General features: G+C 45.6%; 1 protein-coding gene across 2 annotated transcripts in view; it reads left to right on the top strand.

Annotated features, from left to right (window-relative positions):
• The first annotated feature begins 283 nt into the window (after positions 1-283).
• The window catches only part of LOC122541902 (PH and SEC7 domain-containing protein 1-like), a 210,720-nt gene continuing 197,299 nt past the window's right edge, over positions 284-13,704 (top strand). The window contains exon 1 of one of the 2 annotated variants that reach the window (XM_087982551.1): positions 284-387. The gene's annotated coding sequence lies outside the window, so the exon portion shown is untranslated. The remainder of the gene's footprint in view (positions 388-13,704) is intronic. The other variant, XM_087982553.1, reaches the window with a different exon arrangement.

Here is a 13,704-nt window from a genome sequence, read left to right as displayed (position 1 = left end):
TTTGCATTGTTTATGTGTGTGTATACATGCACCATAAGAAGGCCTAACATTTTGACATTTTTCATTCAAAAATGTTTCAACACCCCCCACCCCAAGAGACCATGAGGATCCCCGGGGGGTCTCCCAGATTGAGACTAGTGCTGTGATAGGATAGGACAGAAGCTGTTCGTGTCCAACCCTTAGAGCCGGCGAGGTGGGGGAATGGGAAGGGCTGGGGTGTTTATAATTTATTGTGCGGGGTATTTCTGTAAACACTCCCTGACGGGCAGACTCTGGCGCTCAATGGAAATGAAAGGAGCAGCCGGTTTAGCCGAGGGCAGCGTTGTGGAGCCGGCCTGGGTCTTATAATCTTCTCGGCAGCAGCCAGTGATGTGGTGGGAGCCCGGGGTGAGTGACTTTTGTCGGCATGTTTTTCTCTCTCTTGTTCCCGATGGCTGCGAAATTAATTGTGCATTTAATCATAAGGCAGTCAGGTTTGAGTGTAATTGAAATCAGGAGGAGGAGGAGGGGGGAATCACGTTTAGGGAAGCTGTGATTGCCTGCGGACTGTCTGTGAGGAGGTTTGTCCACCCTGTATCCTGGAGAGACATACACACAGGGAGCTCAGTGTCAGAGACTGAGGAGCTGGAGCTCTGTGAGCAGATGGGGTGAAGCTATCTGAACTGCACCACTGTTACTGGAGTCCCCTACTATTGTTCATGCCTGGCACAGGTACTGTGACCGATTCTTGTTCTAATGAAGGGAAAATAGGAGTCGTTTCTCCAATCTGCATTTCAATTGTTAACCCTCCCCTAGCTGACAGTTGGTCTCAATTGACATCCAAATGTTGGGAGTGTTCAAGGTGAAATGTTCGGGGATGCAGCCAAAAGGTCCTCTCTGAGCTGAATATCGGTCAAGATTTTATGGTTCTGGTGCTTTGTGAGCAAACTCTTTCTCTTTTCAATCTTGTTCCACTGTGATTTTCCAGTTGAAAGTAGTCATCTGAGATGTGTGTTTTTGGAATGGTGTGGACGGGGCACTGAAGTGGCACAGGTGACAGAACATTGAAGTGAGGACGCTGGAAAATCTCAGCAGGTCTGGCAGCATCTGTAAGAAGAGAAGAGAGCTGATGTTTCAAGTCTAACTGACCCTTTGTCAAAGCTTTGACAAAGGGTCAGTTAGGCTCGAAACATCAGCTCTTTTCTCTCCTTACAGATGCTGCCAGACCTGCTGAGATTTTCCAGCATTTTCTCTTTTGGTTTCAGATTCCAGCATCCGCAGTAATTTGCTTTTATTGAAGCGAGGATGGTTATTTTAAGGGCAGTGGGAATGGGGTAAATATCTATTCAGTGTCTGCAATGGTTAGAGAGATATTGTGCAAACATTTCCAGCTAATTAAGATTGCTGCTTGCCTCTGTACTAAAAGCTTGTAATTTCAGGCCTCATCTGAGTCTGTAGTTGAGAATGCACTAGTCCTGTACTGAGGGGGTGCTGAACTATCGGAGGGCCATTCTTCTAATCTTGTGCTTTAAGCCAAATCTGTGTGTGGTCTGGAGTATCTCAGGATATTGTGGGTATCTGCACAGACACTGTCCCTAACGCTAACACAAAGAGTGCTAGAGAAACTCCACAGTGTCTGTGGAGAGTGAAACAAAGTTGACCCCTCTTCAGAACTGTTACAGAAGCTGCTGATTGTTAAGTCTCTTAAATGTAATGTACTCCTTATGTACTCTAACACTGTTTACAACTGGTACATAGATTCTGAAGTGCAGTTCTGTAGTGCAGGGTCGAAGATCTCTCTCTGCTTACTTTCACGTTTGAAGAGGACAATAAGCTTTCCAATACTGCTAAAGATTGAGGTGGTCTCCTTTAGACGAGAACTTAAACCAAGGCTCCCACCAGTTTACAGAAGATCCGGGCCACTTTCCAAGGTTTCAAAGTCTCATTCTCTAGATGTGAGCCAATATCAGAATGGGAGGTGGGGAAAGGGACAAGAATTGTAGTCATGCCGAAACGCTCCTGATTTGATGTTAAATGTCATTTTGTCCAAAAGAATCACTGCATGAATTTTAAGAGTGTGATTGCTAGAGTTCCCGAGCCTCACTGAGCAGTTGCCACGTCTGCCTCCTCTGCACCATTGAGTGATGCTTGTGGCAATTCAACCTTTTTCAGCCAATCACAATAGGTGCGTTTGCAACCCAGTTAAAGATGGCAGTTCACTAAGAGTTTGTGCAGTAAGGAATCATAGTCCGTGAAGAACCGTAGGCATCTGCCTCCGTTACCGAGACAATGGTTGTGTATCGCTTGAGGGTAACCATTTCACAAGCGTGGAGTATGGTTATGATTAGATTCCCTACAGTGTGGAAACAGGCTCTTCGGCCCAACAAGTCCACACCGATCCTCCGAAGAGCAACCCACCCAGACCAATTTCTCTACATTTACCCCTGACTAATGCACCTAACACTACGGGCAATTTAGCATGGTCAAGTCACCTAATCTGTACTTCTTTGGACTGTGGGAGGAAACCCACCCAGACGCGGGAAGAATGTGCAAACTCCACACAGTCAGTTGCCCGAGGTGGGAATTAAACCCAGGTCCCTGGCACTGTGAGGCAGCAATGGTAACCACTGAGCCACCGTGCCGCCCCATGGTTATGAGGCCGGGCCTCCATGAACTTCCACAGTAAACACAGGGAGTGAAGTTATGTTAGCTGAAAATGTGTTGCTGGAAAAGCGCAGCAGGTCAGGCAGCATCCAAGGAGCAGGAGAATCGACGTTTCGGGCATGAGCCCTTCTTCAGGATTCCTAAAGACGGGCTCATGCCCGAAACGTCAATTCTCCTGCTCCTTGGATGCTGCCTGACCTGCTGCGCTTTTCCAGCAACACATTTTTAGCTCTGATCTCCAGTATCTGCAGTCCTCACTTTCTCCTCATGAACTTATGTTAGCTTTATTCAGCGCCATGCTCTGGGGTGTGGGGGGAATGGGTGTGGGGAGGCAATTGCAGCAACCCTCATGGGTGGGGAACACAAGCCATGTTGGAATGCCTTGTGTACCCTAGCCCTACACCCTTGTGGTCACATTCCTGGAGGAGCACTACACTATAATAAATACTGAGAAATAAATTGTTCTGTATGCTGATGTTTATTTTGAAGGTCCTTTTTATTTGGTTTTTATGGTGTAGTAAGTCGCATTTCTACCACTGAGTCAGAATTTCTGGGTTTGTGTCTAATGCTAGGTCTTGATGGACAAGGAAGCTGTGCTCATTATATAACAGACAAGCTGGAGGAACACAGCGAGCCAGACAGCATCAGAAGGTGGAGACGTCAATGTTTCAGGTGTAACCCTTCTTCAGGAATGGAGGTGGGATTAGGGGCTGCTGCAGGTAAAGAGAGGGGGAATTTTGGGTGGGGAGAGGGGCAGGGGAATGGTGAGGTAGTGATGGGTGGTGGGTACGACCTGATTGGTCGATGGGAGGAATGAATCCTGTTGGTAGGTGGAAGGGAAGGTTTAGAACAGATGGATTGCAAATCCTTTAAACATGCTCTTGGGTGGTACGATTAGGAAAGTTAGCTTGATGTGGAGTGGCTCCCCCCTCAGGCTATGCTGATAAGATGATGACCTGTTCCAGGGGGAAGAAACTGGCTCTGGAGACAGATGCAAGTGCATGCTGTGACTGCCTTGTACATCTCTAGCTTTGGGAAGACCTGTCCCTGTGCTGTTAGTTCCATGGGATATGTAAGCAAGCACAGTACCATGTATGGGGTTGTAATACCAGTGTAAACCTGCTGGATTTACTAAGGTCAGTACGCAGGAGAACGCAACAATAACTTATATTTGTACAGCGCCTTTTAACAGAATAAATGGTGCCAAAGTGTATTGTCAAACCATAATTGACACACAGTCAGGGGAGTAGATATTTGGATAATTGAGAAAAGTTTGATCAAAGAGGTGGGTTGCAAGGAGGGCTTTGAGGGGAGGGGCAAGAGAGAGAGGTTTAAGGGGAAGTTTCCAAAGCTCAGGATGCCTGAAGGCACAGGCATTGGGAATGGAGTGCAAGAATGAGGGTTAAGCAAGAGGCTGGAATTGCCTCCTCACTTACACAGATTTTCCAGTCAATAGAAGGTTTGTTGATTTGATCTTTTGAGGATCATTCAATTCTACATTTTGTTTCAAAGGCATAACAGTTACAGGTGCATAGCTGAAAAATCTTAATTCCTTGGACAAATCCTTGATAATAGTTTCAACTGTGGATATAAAAGTATGATAATATTGTTAATAATATATTCCCTTATAGGCTAGACTTGTCTACCAATTTGTGTATTTCTATGTCCTAACAAGAGACTATAAGAGGACGTAATCACTGTCCATAGAATGCCCCCAGTGTGTTGTCCGAGTAATTAACAGTAGCAGTTACCCATCATTGCAGATCCCAATGCACAGGCTCATTAACAAAAATGTGTAAGTACAAAAAGTCAGCTTTATTTCCTACAGTAAGTCCTGCTGGAAAATGTGTCCCCCCTTTGGGTGACGTTTTTTTCCCTGTCCTTTTACATCTTTAACAAAGACGGGAGCAATCAGCTTCCACATCACTTTGTTTGTCTCTCAAACCAAAGCGTGTTACAGTGTTGCAATGTGTTATTAAGCGTGTCCAATACCAGTTAAAGGAAGACCAGATATGCCTCGCCCAACACTGCACTCAATAAAGCACAAGTTTAACTGTTAAGGTCATTGCGTTGTGTGCCAGCTCAGTTGGAAACATACTTGCTCTGAGTCTCAAGCTTCCTGTTTCAAGATCCCAGGAGAACCGAGGGGGACACTCCAGTGCAGTCCTGAGGCAGTGCTGCTGCATGGACCGAGGGGGACACTCCAGTGCAGTCCTCAGGTAGTGCTGCTGCATGGACCGAGGGGGACACTCCAGTGCAGTCCTCAGGCAGTGCTGCTGCACGGACCAAGGGGGGGACACTCCAGTGCAGTTCTGAGGCAGTGCTGCTGCACGGACTGAGGGGGGACACTCCAGTGCAGTCCTGAGGCAGTGCTGCTGCACGGACTGAGGGGGGACACTCCAGTGCAGTCCTGAGGCAGTGCTGCTGCACGGACCAAGGGGGGGCACTCCAGTGCAGTCCTGAGGCAGTGCTGCTGCACGGACCGAGGCTGATGCTCCAGTGCAGTCCTGAGGCAGTGTTGCATGGATGGCAGTGCTACCTTTTGGATGAGCCATCTGTTTTGTTGAAAATGAAGCAACCCACAGCATATGCTTCTTTCTCAGAGAAGGACTGGGAATTATCTGACGTGCCCAGTCTCCTATCCATTAATTATTCCCCAGTCAACATCTCTTATTTAGATTGTTCACAGGATATGCACGTTGCTGGTGGAGCTAGCATTTGTATCAGGCGCTCCTTCATTGTCTGTGAACTGCAGGTGGTCCTTCTCTATAAGTTGTGTTGTGTACACAATAGTTCACACTTCCTGATGCACAAACAGCTCTCAGTGCTGGAAATTAGCTGTATCTGCAGTACCTGGTTATGCATTGCAATGGTTTCAGTTTCATAATTTGTGATTCCCAGAGGTAATCTTTTGGTTCCTGAGTATTAAACAACTGCTTTCCGTCACAGGCTATGTAACCGTAACTCTTTCTGCACCATTAGTCTTTTGCAGTTCCTGCTCCACACCCCCCCCCCCACCCCCCCCGCCCACCCCACCGCCCCCTGCCTACTGCACGCCTTTCTCTCCCCTCTATGACATTTCATTTTCTCAGGACTGAACTGCTCACTCTGATGGATGTAGAGGAGCCTGTGGCTACGATCTTGAAGGAGGTCTAGGGTCTTCTCCCTGGTGTCAAAGCCAATGTTTTTCCCCCAACCCGTACCAATTTTTTTCCTTCGGTGAAGAAACTCCTCCTCCTCAGTATCAGCATTAACACTGACCATAGCACCAGCCAGCACAGAGTCAGTGCCCTAAACGGAGGAGACTCTACATCTCTTGGTTATATGTATATTTTTTTCTTTTCCTTCTCTCCTTATTCTTTACCCCCACACTATCGCCCAACTGCGGTAGTGCTTATATTTCCCCCAGCACCCACGTTGTGTGTGTGTGTGGGTGTGAGACACGGTGAAAGACAACAAGTGTAAAAATCTTTATTCAGCTTCTACCACCAGGAAGAAAAGAGGCACCAAAGTTTTTTTTTATTTCAAAAATATACTTTATTCATAAAATAATTTGATGGTCTGTACAATTGGTCATGCCATACATATGTAAATATGTACATACAGAGATCAAAACTTATCATTTTTATACAGGTCTGTACATTTTTTGATCATATGCTCATATAATTAGCTGAGGCGTCAGCAGAGCCCAAATGACTGCATGGGCCCCCTGTTCTTCGTTAGGCAGGCAGACTTTACACAGTGGTCTTTCCCCACCGCGCCTTGGCGGCAGCTGCCCCAAGCTTCAGCGCGTCCCTCAACACGTAGTCCTGGACCATGGAATGTGCCAGTCTGCAACACTCAGTCGGGGTCAACTCCTTCAGCTGGAAGATCAGCAGGTTTCGGACCGCCCAGAGAGCGTCCTTCACCGAGTTGATGATCCTCCAGGCACAGTTGATATTCGTCTCGGTGTGCGTCCCGGGGAACAGACCGTAGAGCACGGAGTCCCGTGTCACGGCGCTGCTCGGGACGAACCTCGACAAACACCACTGCATTCCTCTCCAGACTTCCTCTGCATAGGCACATTCCAGAAGGAGGTGTGTGGCAGTCTCGTCCCCCCTGCAGCCGCTTCGAGGGCAGCGTGCAGTGCGGCTGAGAGTCCGGGCGTGCATAAAGGATCTCACAGGCAGAGCCCTTCTCACCACCAGCCAAGCCATGTCTTGGTGCTTGTTGGAAAGTTCTGGCGATGAGGCATTCTGCCAAATGGCTTTGACAGTCTGCTCAGGGAACTGCTCGATAGGATCCAAAGTGGCCAGTGACAAGCAGTGCCCTTCTCGGAGGGCTTGCTGCATGACCAAACAGTGAGGGGGAGGGCAGGGATCCAGCACCACTTTTAAAACAAAGACACACAGATGACACATTAGTACTTGTGGGATCTTGCTGTGCACAAATTGACTGCTGCATGCCCGACATTACAACAGTGGTTACACCTCACAAATGTAACTTCTTGGCTCGACGGTGCTTTGGGATATCTTAAGGCGGTCAAAGGTGCTATATAAATGACTATTGTTTTTTTTTCCCCCTGGATTCAGGGTGCACTTAAGGATGACAAAAATTAATATTTGTTTGTGGGGCTTCAGACTTGACAGATGAAGATCGCTGAAGCAGAGCTGTCTAACCAATTGTCTTGCTAATGGAGTGAGGTACAAATTGCGAAAAAAAAAATCAAACGCTTGAAGAATGGAAAGGATTTAAGGCTTCAAGAGGATTTTATTCACCATTTATGATTGGCAGAGAGATGCCCATTGTCAGTTCTACCGTGTTATTTTCATGCACTTAAGTGCTGTCATTTTCTTGTCTTTTCTGTCAGTGTGAACTATTCCCAGAGCGCTCTCTAATGGAGATTGTAATCAAAATGTCCAGTGAATGGCAGCGTGACAAGGAGATTCTTTCAGACTCCTTTCCAAACCAGTTGCGAATCAATTTTCATCTTGAACTGAGTGCCACGTCTGGCCCAGCAGGTAAGACTGGGCTGCTCACCGTGGGAACGTCAAATCCTTCGCTTCGTGCTGAAGGCACTGCTCTTGATGTGCTCTTGATGTGCTGCAATAAATTGGAGCCCTGCTCAACAACCATGTGCACTTATATAGTGCCTTCAAGGTGGTAAAGCCCTCACAAAGTCCTTCACAGGGGTCACTAATAAAGCGGAACTTGACACCGAGCTGCACTAGAAGATGGGAGTTTAGTCGAAGAAGTTGATTAGAAAGAGCATCTCAAAAGATGAGGGAGAGGTGGAAGAGGTTTAAGGAGGGAGGGAGGTCCAGAGTTGACAGTCGAGGTGGTCAGGCAAATGAAAAATAGCATAAACCAAGAAGCCAGATGCAGTGGAGATTCTTGAAGGGATATGAGGTGATAGAAGTTGCAGGGATAGTGATTCAAGGTAATGTGAGAGATGTGAAGCATTTTTTAAAAGATAGCAAGGAGCTATTCAAATGTCCTGATCTTGAGACATACAAAAGAGTCACTGAGAACACAATGGTGCTAAATCACTATTTCTGACATGTCATAGAATCAGGCCCTTTGGCCTAACTAGTCCACACCGACCCTCTGAAGAGTAACCCATCCAGATCCATTCCCCAACCTTTTAGTCTATATTTAATCCTGAATAATACACCTAACCCACACATCCCTGAACACTGTGGGCAATTTAGCATGACCAATGCACCTAACCTGCATACCTTTGGAATGTGGGAGGAAACCAGAGCACCCGGAGGAAACCCACGCAGACACTGGGAGAAGGTGCAAACTCTAGGCAGACTGTTACCCGATGTCTGGCGCTGTAAAGCAGCAGTGCTAACCACTGAGCCACTATGCCGTCACCTTTTTAAGAAGTGCACAAAGCTCTCCTCATATCCTGCGATGCACCAACCAAAATAGACTTGTCACCCTTTGCGTTGTCCTTAGTTTGTGCATGGGAAGGTCTCCCAATCAGCATTGCCCAGTAACTGCATTTCCGAGTAAGCTGTCATGTGTGAAGTGCCTTGCGATGTTCTTTCAGCTCGCTGCCTAATGAATTCATAGGAGCGTTCTCTCTGCCTTTCCTGCAGCCAGTAACCTGTCAAAAATAAATGGACTATAATTGAGTGGCTTATTCAATGGGAATGGTGTGTTACCAGAGCAGATAAACCACCAGGTGCTGCTAATCTTGTTGGTTTGGAGTGAAGAGTGTGGTGCTGGAAAAGCACAGCCGGTCAGGCAGCATCCGAGGAGCAGGAGAATCGACGTTTCGGGCATGAGCCCTTCCTGATGAAGGGCCCTTATGCCCAAAACATCGATTTCCCTTGCTCCTCGGATGCTGGCTGACCTGCTTTGCTTCTCCAGCACCACACTCTTCGACTCTGATCTCCATCATCTGCAGTGCTCAGTTTCTCCTTGTTGGTTAGGGGTCATGGTACTACCTTGACAAGCTTTGAATGAAAAGGTTACAAAATTGAACATAGGGGCTGGGGCAGACCATTCAGCCCATTGAGTCCACTCAGCCATTCAACAAGATTTTACCTCAACTCCAACTTCCTCGACCAGCTTGAATGTCTCACCTTGAAATGAAAAGTTACAAGGTGATCAGAGGATTAGATAGGGTAGATAGTGAAAGTCTTTTTCCTAGGATGATGATGTCAGCTTGTACGAGAGGGCGCAACTACAAATTGAGGGGTGATAGATTTAAGACAGATGTCAGAGGCAGATTCTTTACTTCGAGAGTGGTAAGGGCGTGGAATGCCCTACCTGCTAATGTCGTCAACTCAGCCACATTAGGGAGATTTAAACAATCCTCAGATAAGCACATGGATGATGATGGGATAGTGTAGGGGGATGAGCTGAGAATAGTTCACAGGTCAGCGCAACATCGAGGGCTGAAGGGCCTGTTTTGCGCTGTATTGTTCTATGTTTACCCAGAGAGTGGGGAGCCTGTGGAATTCTCTACCACAAAGTGGCCAAGGTCAAAACGTTGAATGTTTTCAAGGAGGAGTTAGATATAGTTCTTGGGGATAGAGTGTTCAATGGATATGGGGAGAAAGCTGGAGGCGGTTACTGAGCATATTGAATGGTGGGGCAGACTCAAAGGGCCAAAGGGCCCTCCCTGCTCCTATCTTCTATGTTTCTATGCTTGATTGTCCACCCTCATGGTCCTGAAACTCCCCTTTAGTTGCATGTAAGGGCTCCTGCTTTCAACTCCATGAGTGACATGAAGGAAAGGAACACACAAGATGGTTTGTCTTTACCTTTATCATGTGCTTAGAGGAAACCCAAGAGCTTTTCCTGAAGCATCCTCCTTGCCTGTAAACATCTGTTGTACCGAGTTCCTCCGCCATCCCCACCCAAAACTGCGTTGGTTCCGTCCTTGGGCAGAGCTTGTAACCCTGAGCATGGCACCCCTACTTGGGACCGAGGAGGAGGGATGGAAGGATTGCAAGAGGGTAGCTGAGCCCTCCAATGGCCCTGCCACCCTAAATGTTTGCAGTACGATCCAATAAATAGGGAGTTGGAAGGTGACTGTATTACCCATTGGACTATTAATGTTCTGGGGACCTGGGTTCAAATCCTGCCACTGCAGTTGGTAGAATTTGGGTTCAATAAAAATCTGGAATTAAGAGTTTAATGATGACCATGAATCCATTGTCGATTGTTGGGAAAACCCATCTGGTTCACTAATGTCCTTTTAGGGAAGGAAACTGCCATCCTGACCTGGTTTGGCCTACATGAGACTCACAGCAATGTGGTTGATTCTTAATGGCCCTCTGGGCAATTGGGGATGGACAATAAGTGTTGGCCTGATCAGTGACGTTTTCATCCCATGAATGAAGTAAATGTGAAGTGAAAATAAATGCAGATTTAAAACACTACTTAGAGCTGATTTAGGATTGAAGACACTGTGGGTGACAGTTTGCTTTTGCTGTTGAGAGTGGTAAATGCTTTTCTGCTGAAAAGCTGTGGACATGAGGTGAATATGAAGGGAGCTGTAAAATATGCCATTGATAATTCTTTTATCTATTTGTGCTATTTCTGTCTCCCTCCTGCTGAAGGTCATTTTGTATAGGAATCCGTAGTGCACACGGGTACACAAATGCGCTGATTTTATTTAAAAGACACAAAATCTCCAAACACCAGAAACTGTGGACTGAAACTGGGAAATAGCTGAAAGGCCGGTCAGGATCAGGGTGGAAAAGGCAATTTTGGACGAAGATTTTTCGGGGTGTTAAGCGAGTGGTTCGGAATCAGAATGTAGTTTTCCAAATGGGTGCGTGTGCAGAACCCAAAGTTCCTGTTTATATAGCTGTTGTGGCTCTAATTAACAAATATCAGCAAAGTTTCACATATTAAAGGTTTCCTTTTCATTGCAGAAGTGGCCTCCACTTCTGTGGGAAGGAGGATTTGAGTTCAGAACAAGCACCCCATTCAGCGGCTCATATAGTTGGTTCTGATATAATGTGCACAAGAGCCGCACCATTTAAACTAATGGCGTCACAATTGTGTTATAGCCCAGGAAAGCTTGTGTTCTACAGATAACAGTCTAACCTCGCCAATCGTGTTAAAGCCAATTCATGTTGAAGAAACATGTGTTATGAAAGAATCAACTGTACATTTACTGATTTTGTTTCCCCACTATTGGCAGCAGTGCTAGTTGTAGTAACCTGGAGACTTGGACCAAAATCCGAGAGAGGTCAGTTCAGTTGCAGTCTAGCATGTGGGGCGTTTTAAATATAATTCATTAGTAAATGAAATGCACTAAGGAGCACTCATACCCCTACCAGGCTATGTTAATTCAATGTTATTGTAAATATGCAAGTCTTTCATGAGACTCTTTGCTGCTTTATTGATGCTCTATAGTTACAAAGGAGAAATCAGAAACCCTTTTATAAATAACTTCCATTTCACTGAGGAGGCTTCAAGCCCACCAATTTCCTACAACCTGCTCTGAAAACTGTTGATGTCTAGATAGCCATGATAAATTGTACGGCAGCAACGGCAATTCTAAATCAAATAACATTATTCTAAATAGAACAACCCGTAAAAAATTCATTTTACCTTTTCTCTCAATTTTAATGGCTCTCTAAAATATTTAGATTGGCAGCTTCACCAAAATGTGATCAGCTCTACCTTGAGCAATAACCTATCTTTTTTTTTTCTAAAGTTCATGGAAATTTATCTCTTAGTTTTTGAGATCTATTGTTTACAGATAAACAGACATCCAAGTATGGAAAAACATTCTCTATCCTCATCTCTGTGGAGGCAATAATAAATCTCAAATAAATTGCTGGTCTCACCAGTTCTGATTGTCTAACTACTGTATTGTCATAAAAATCCATCTGCTTCCTTAATGTCCTTTAGGGAAAGAAATCTGGTGATCTTACCTGGTCTGGCCTACATGTGATTCCTGACCCACAACAACATAGTTGACTGTTAACTGCCCTGTGATATAGTCTCAGGAAGTTACTCAAAGTATTACAGATAAAAAGCACTGTGCATGTTCCTACTCCCCATGGTCTGTAGTGGTTCAAAAAGGCCACTCAGCAACATCTTCTCAGATGCATTTAAGAACAGGCAATTAATATTGGCCTTGATAGTGACAGAGATAGTTGGCTAGATCTGAAGCTCTGGAATTCACTGTCTAAACCAATCCACTTCTCCTCGTTTAAGATGCACACTAAAACCAACTTCTTTGGCCTAAGACCAATGCTGTTACATGCCTCAGTATCAAGTCTTCCTGTGAGTTGCCTCGGAATCTTTTACTATTTAAAGGTTCTATGTAAATGTAAGTTGTTGCAGTAGTTACTGAATCATTCCATATGTTGAACAAGGGATAAGACGCAAAATATGAGTGGGATATTGATGGATCAACCTTTTATGGTGTTTGCAAATTGGTGGGAAATGGGCTCTGGATGCTCCATGTGGTGTGTCTTCATCTCAGCGGATTACAAAAGGCCCCTGGTTGACAGGTTGCTCATTCCCAGTGAATTTGAGGGGATGGTTATGTTATTGTCCTTATAGTGGTCACATTCACAAGAAAGCAAGCAATGGTGCCCTGATAAAAGTCACTGCGTAACATAACCCAGTGTCTCTCAGTCGTGCACACAGCTTGAATCTTGGTGAAAAGGGAGACGTGTTGCTGAACTTTTTGATCTTGCGCTCATCAGGACGAACACAAGAATGCCAAATCGCAAATGTATGCAACTGGGTGCTGATTGGTTGGTACGTTGACTCTGATTGGCCCAAACTGGTGCCATGGAAAAAGTAACTTTTGTGTTACTTTAGTAACATTAAAGACTTCTTGTTTGCACAAAGCTCCCTATGTAAGAGTATATGTCATTTCTAGCAAGAAGGAGTGAGCTTCATTTTGAGTTTGCTTGATTATTCTCAATTGGCTGGAAGTGGAGCTGCTTTTCACTGTTGTACTCAGATGTGCTGTGTCATGAACTGGATGCTCTCTTGAGAGAGAGCATGATCACACTCAGATGTCCTCATCCATTAACTGTTTGCAAAAAAAGGCAGCAGGAATCCTTCTTAATCCAAGATGTCTGTGGTGCTGTTTGATCATTGGCCAGAGTAAGAAGTTCACATTTGGTGCCCTGTCAGGAATGAAATGCAAAAAGCATGCGCTCCCCAGGCATTTGAAGAGACCAATATATTGATCTTGAAACACTGACATGTGTTTTTCTGATTTGTGTTTAAATGAACTTGGTGAACAATCCTATGGGAGGTCTGCTTCTGGATTTCATTTACATCCTATCTCTGTCGCTACCAGTTTGTCTATTCACTGTCTCGAAAGATGCCTTTAATTTACAGTTTGGACATCAGAACGCTCGTGCTAGGCTGGCTGATTCACCCAGTGCTGAGGTACTGAGCAGGAAGGTGAGCTGGTAAATTTGTCGGCTTATCTTTCACGCTGAGGTCGGGATTGTGCACGCTTGTGTAGTACAGTCTTTTCACAGAGCAGGGAACGTGGCGTCAGCTGAATTAGTGTGGGCCACAGCTGTTTCACCTTTTTTGTTTTCGTTAATCTTTCAGGGGATGTGTGTGTATCGC

Source organism: Chiloscyllium plagiosum, unplaced genomic scaffold (genome assembly GCF_037043375.1).
Source record: "Chiloscyllium plagiosum isolate Xiang-an unplaced genomic scaffold, Cpla_swu_hap1 HiC_scaffold_43, whole genome shotgun sequence".
Lineage (NCBI taxonomy): Eukaryota > Metazoa > Chordata > Chondrichthyes > Orectolobiformes > Hemiscylliidae > Chiloscyllium > Chiloscyllium plagiosum.
This window is presented reverse-complemented; position numbering and strand designations above follow the sequence as displayed.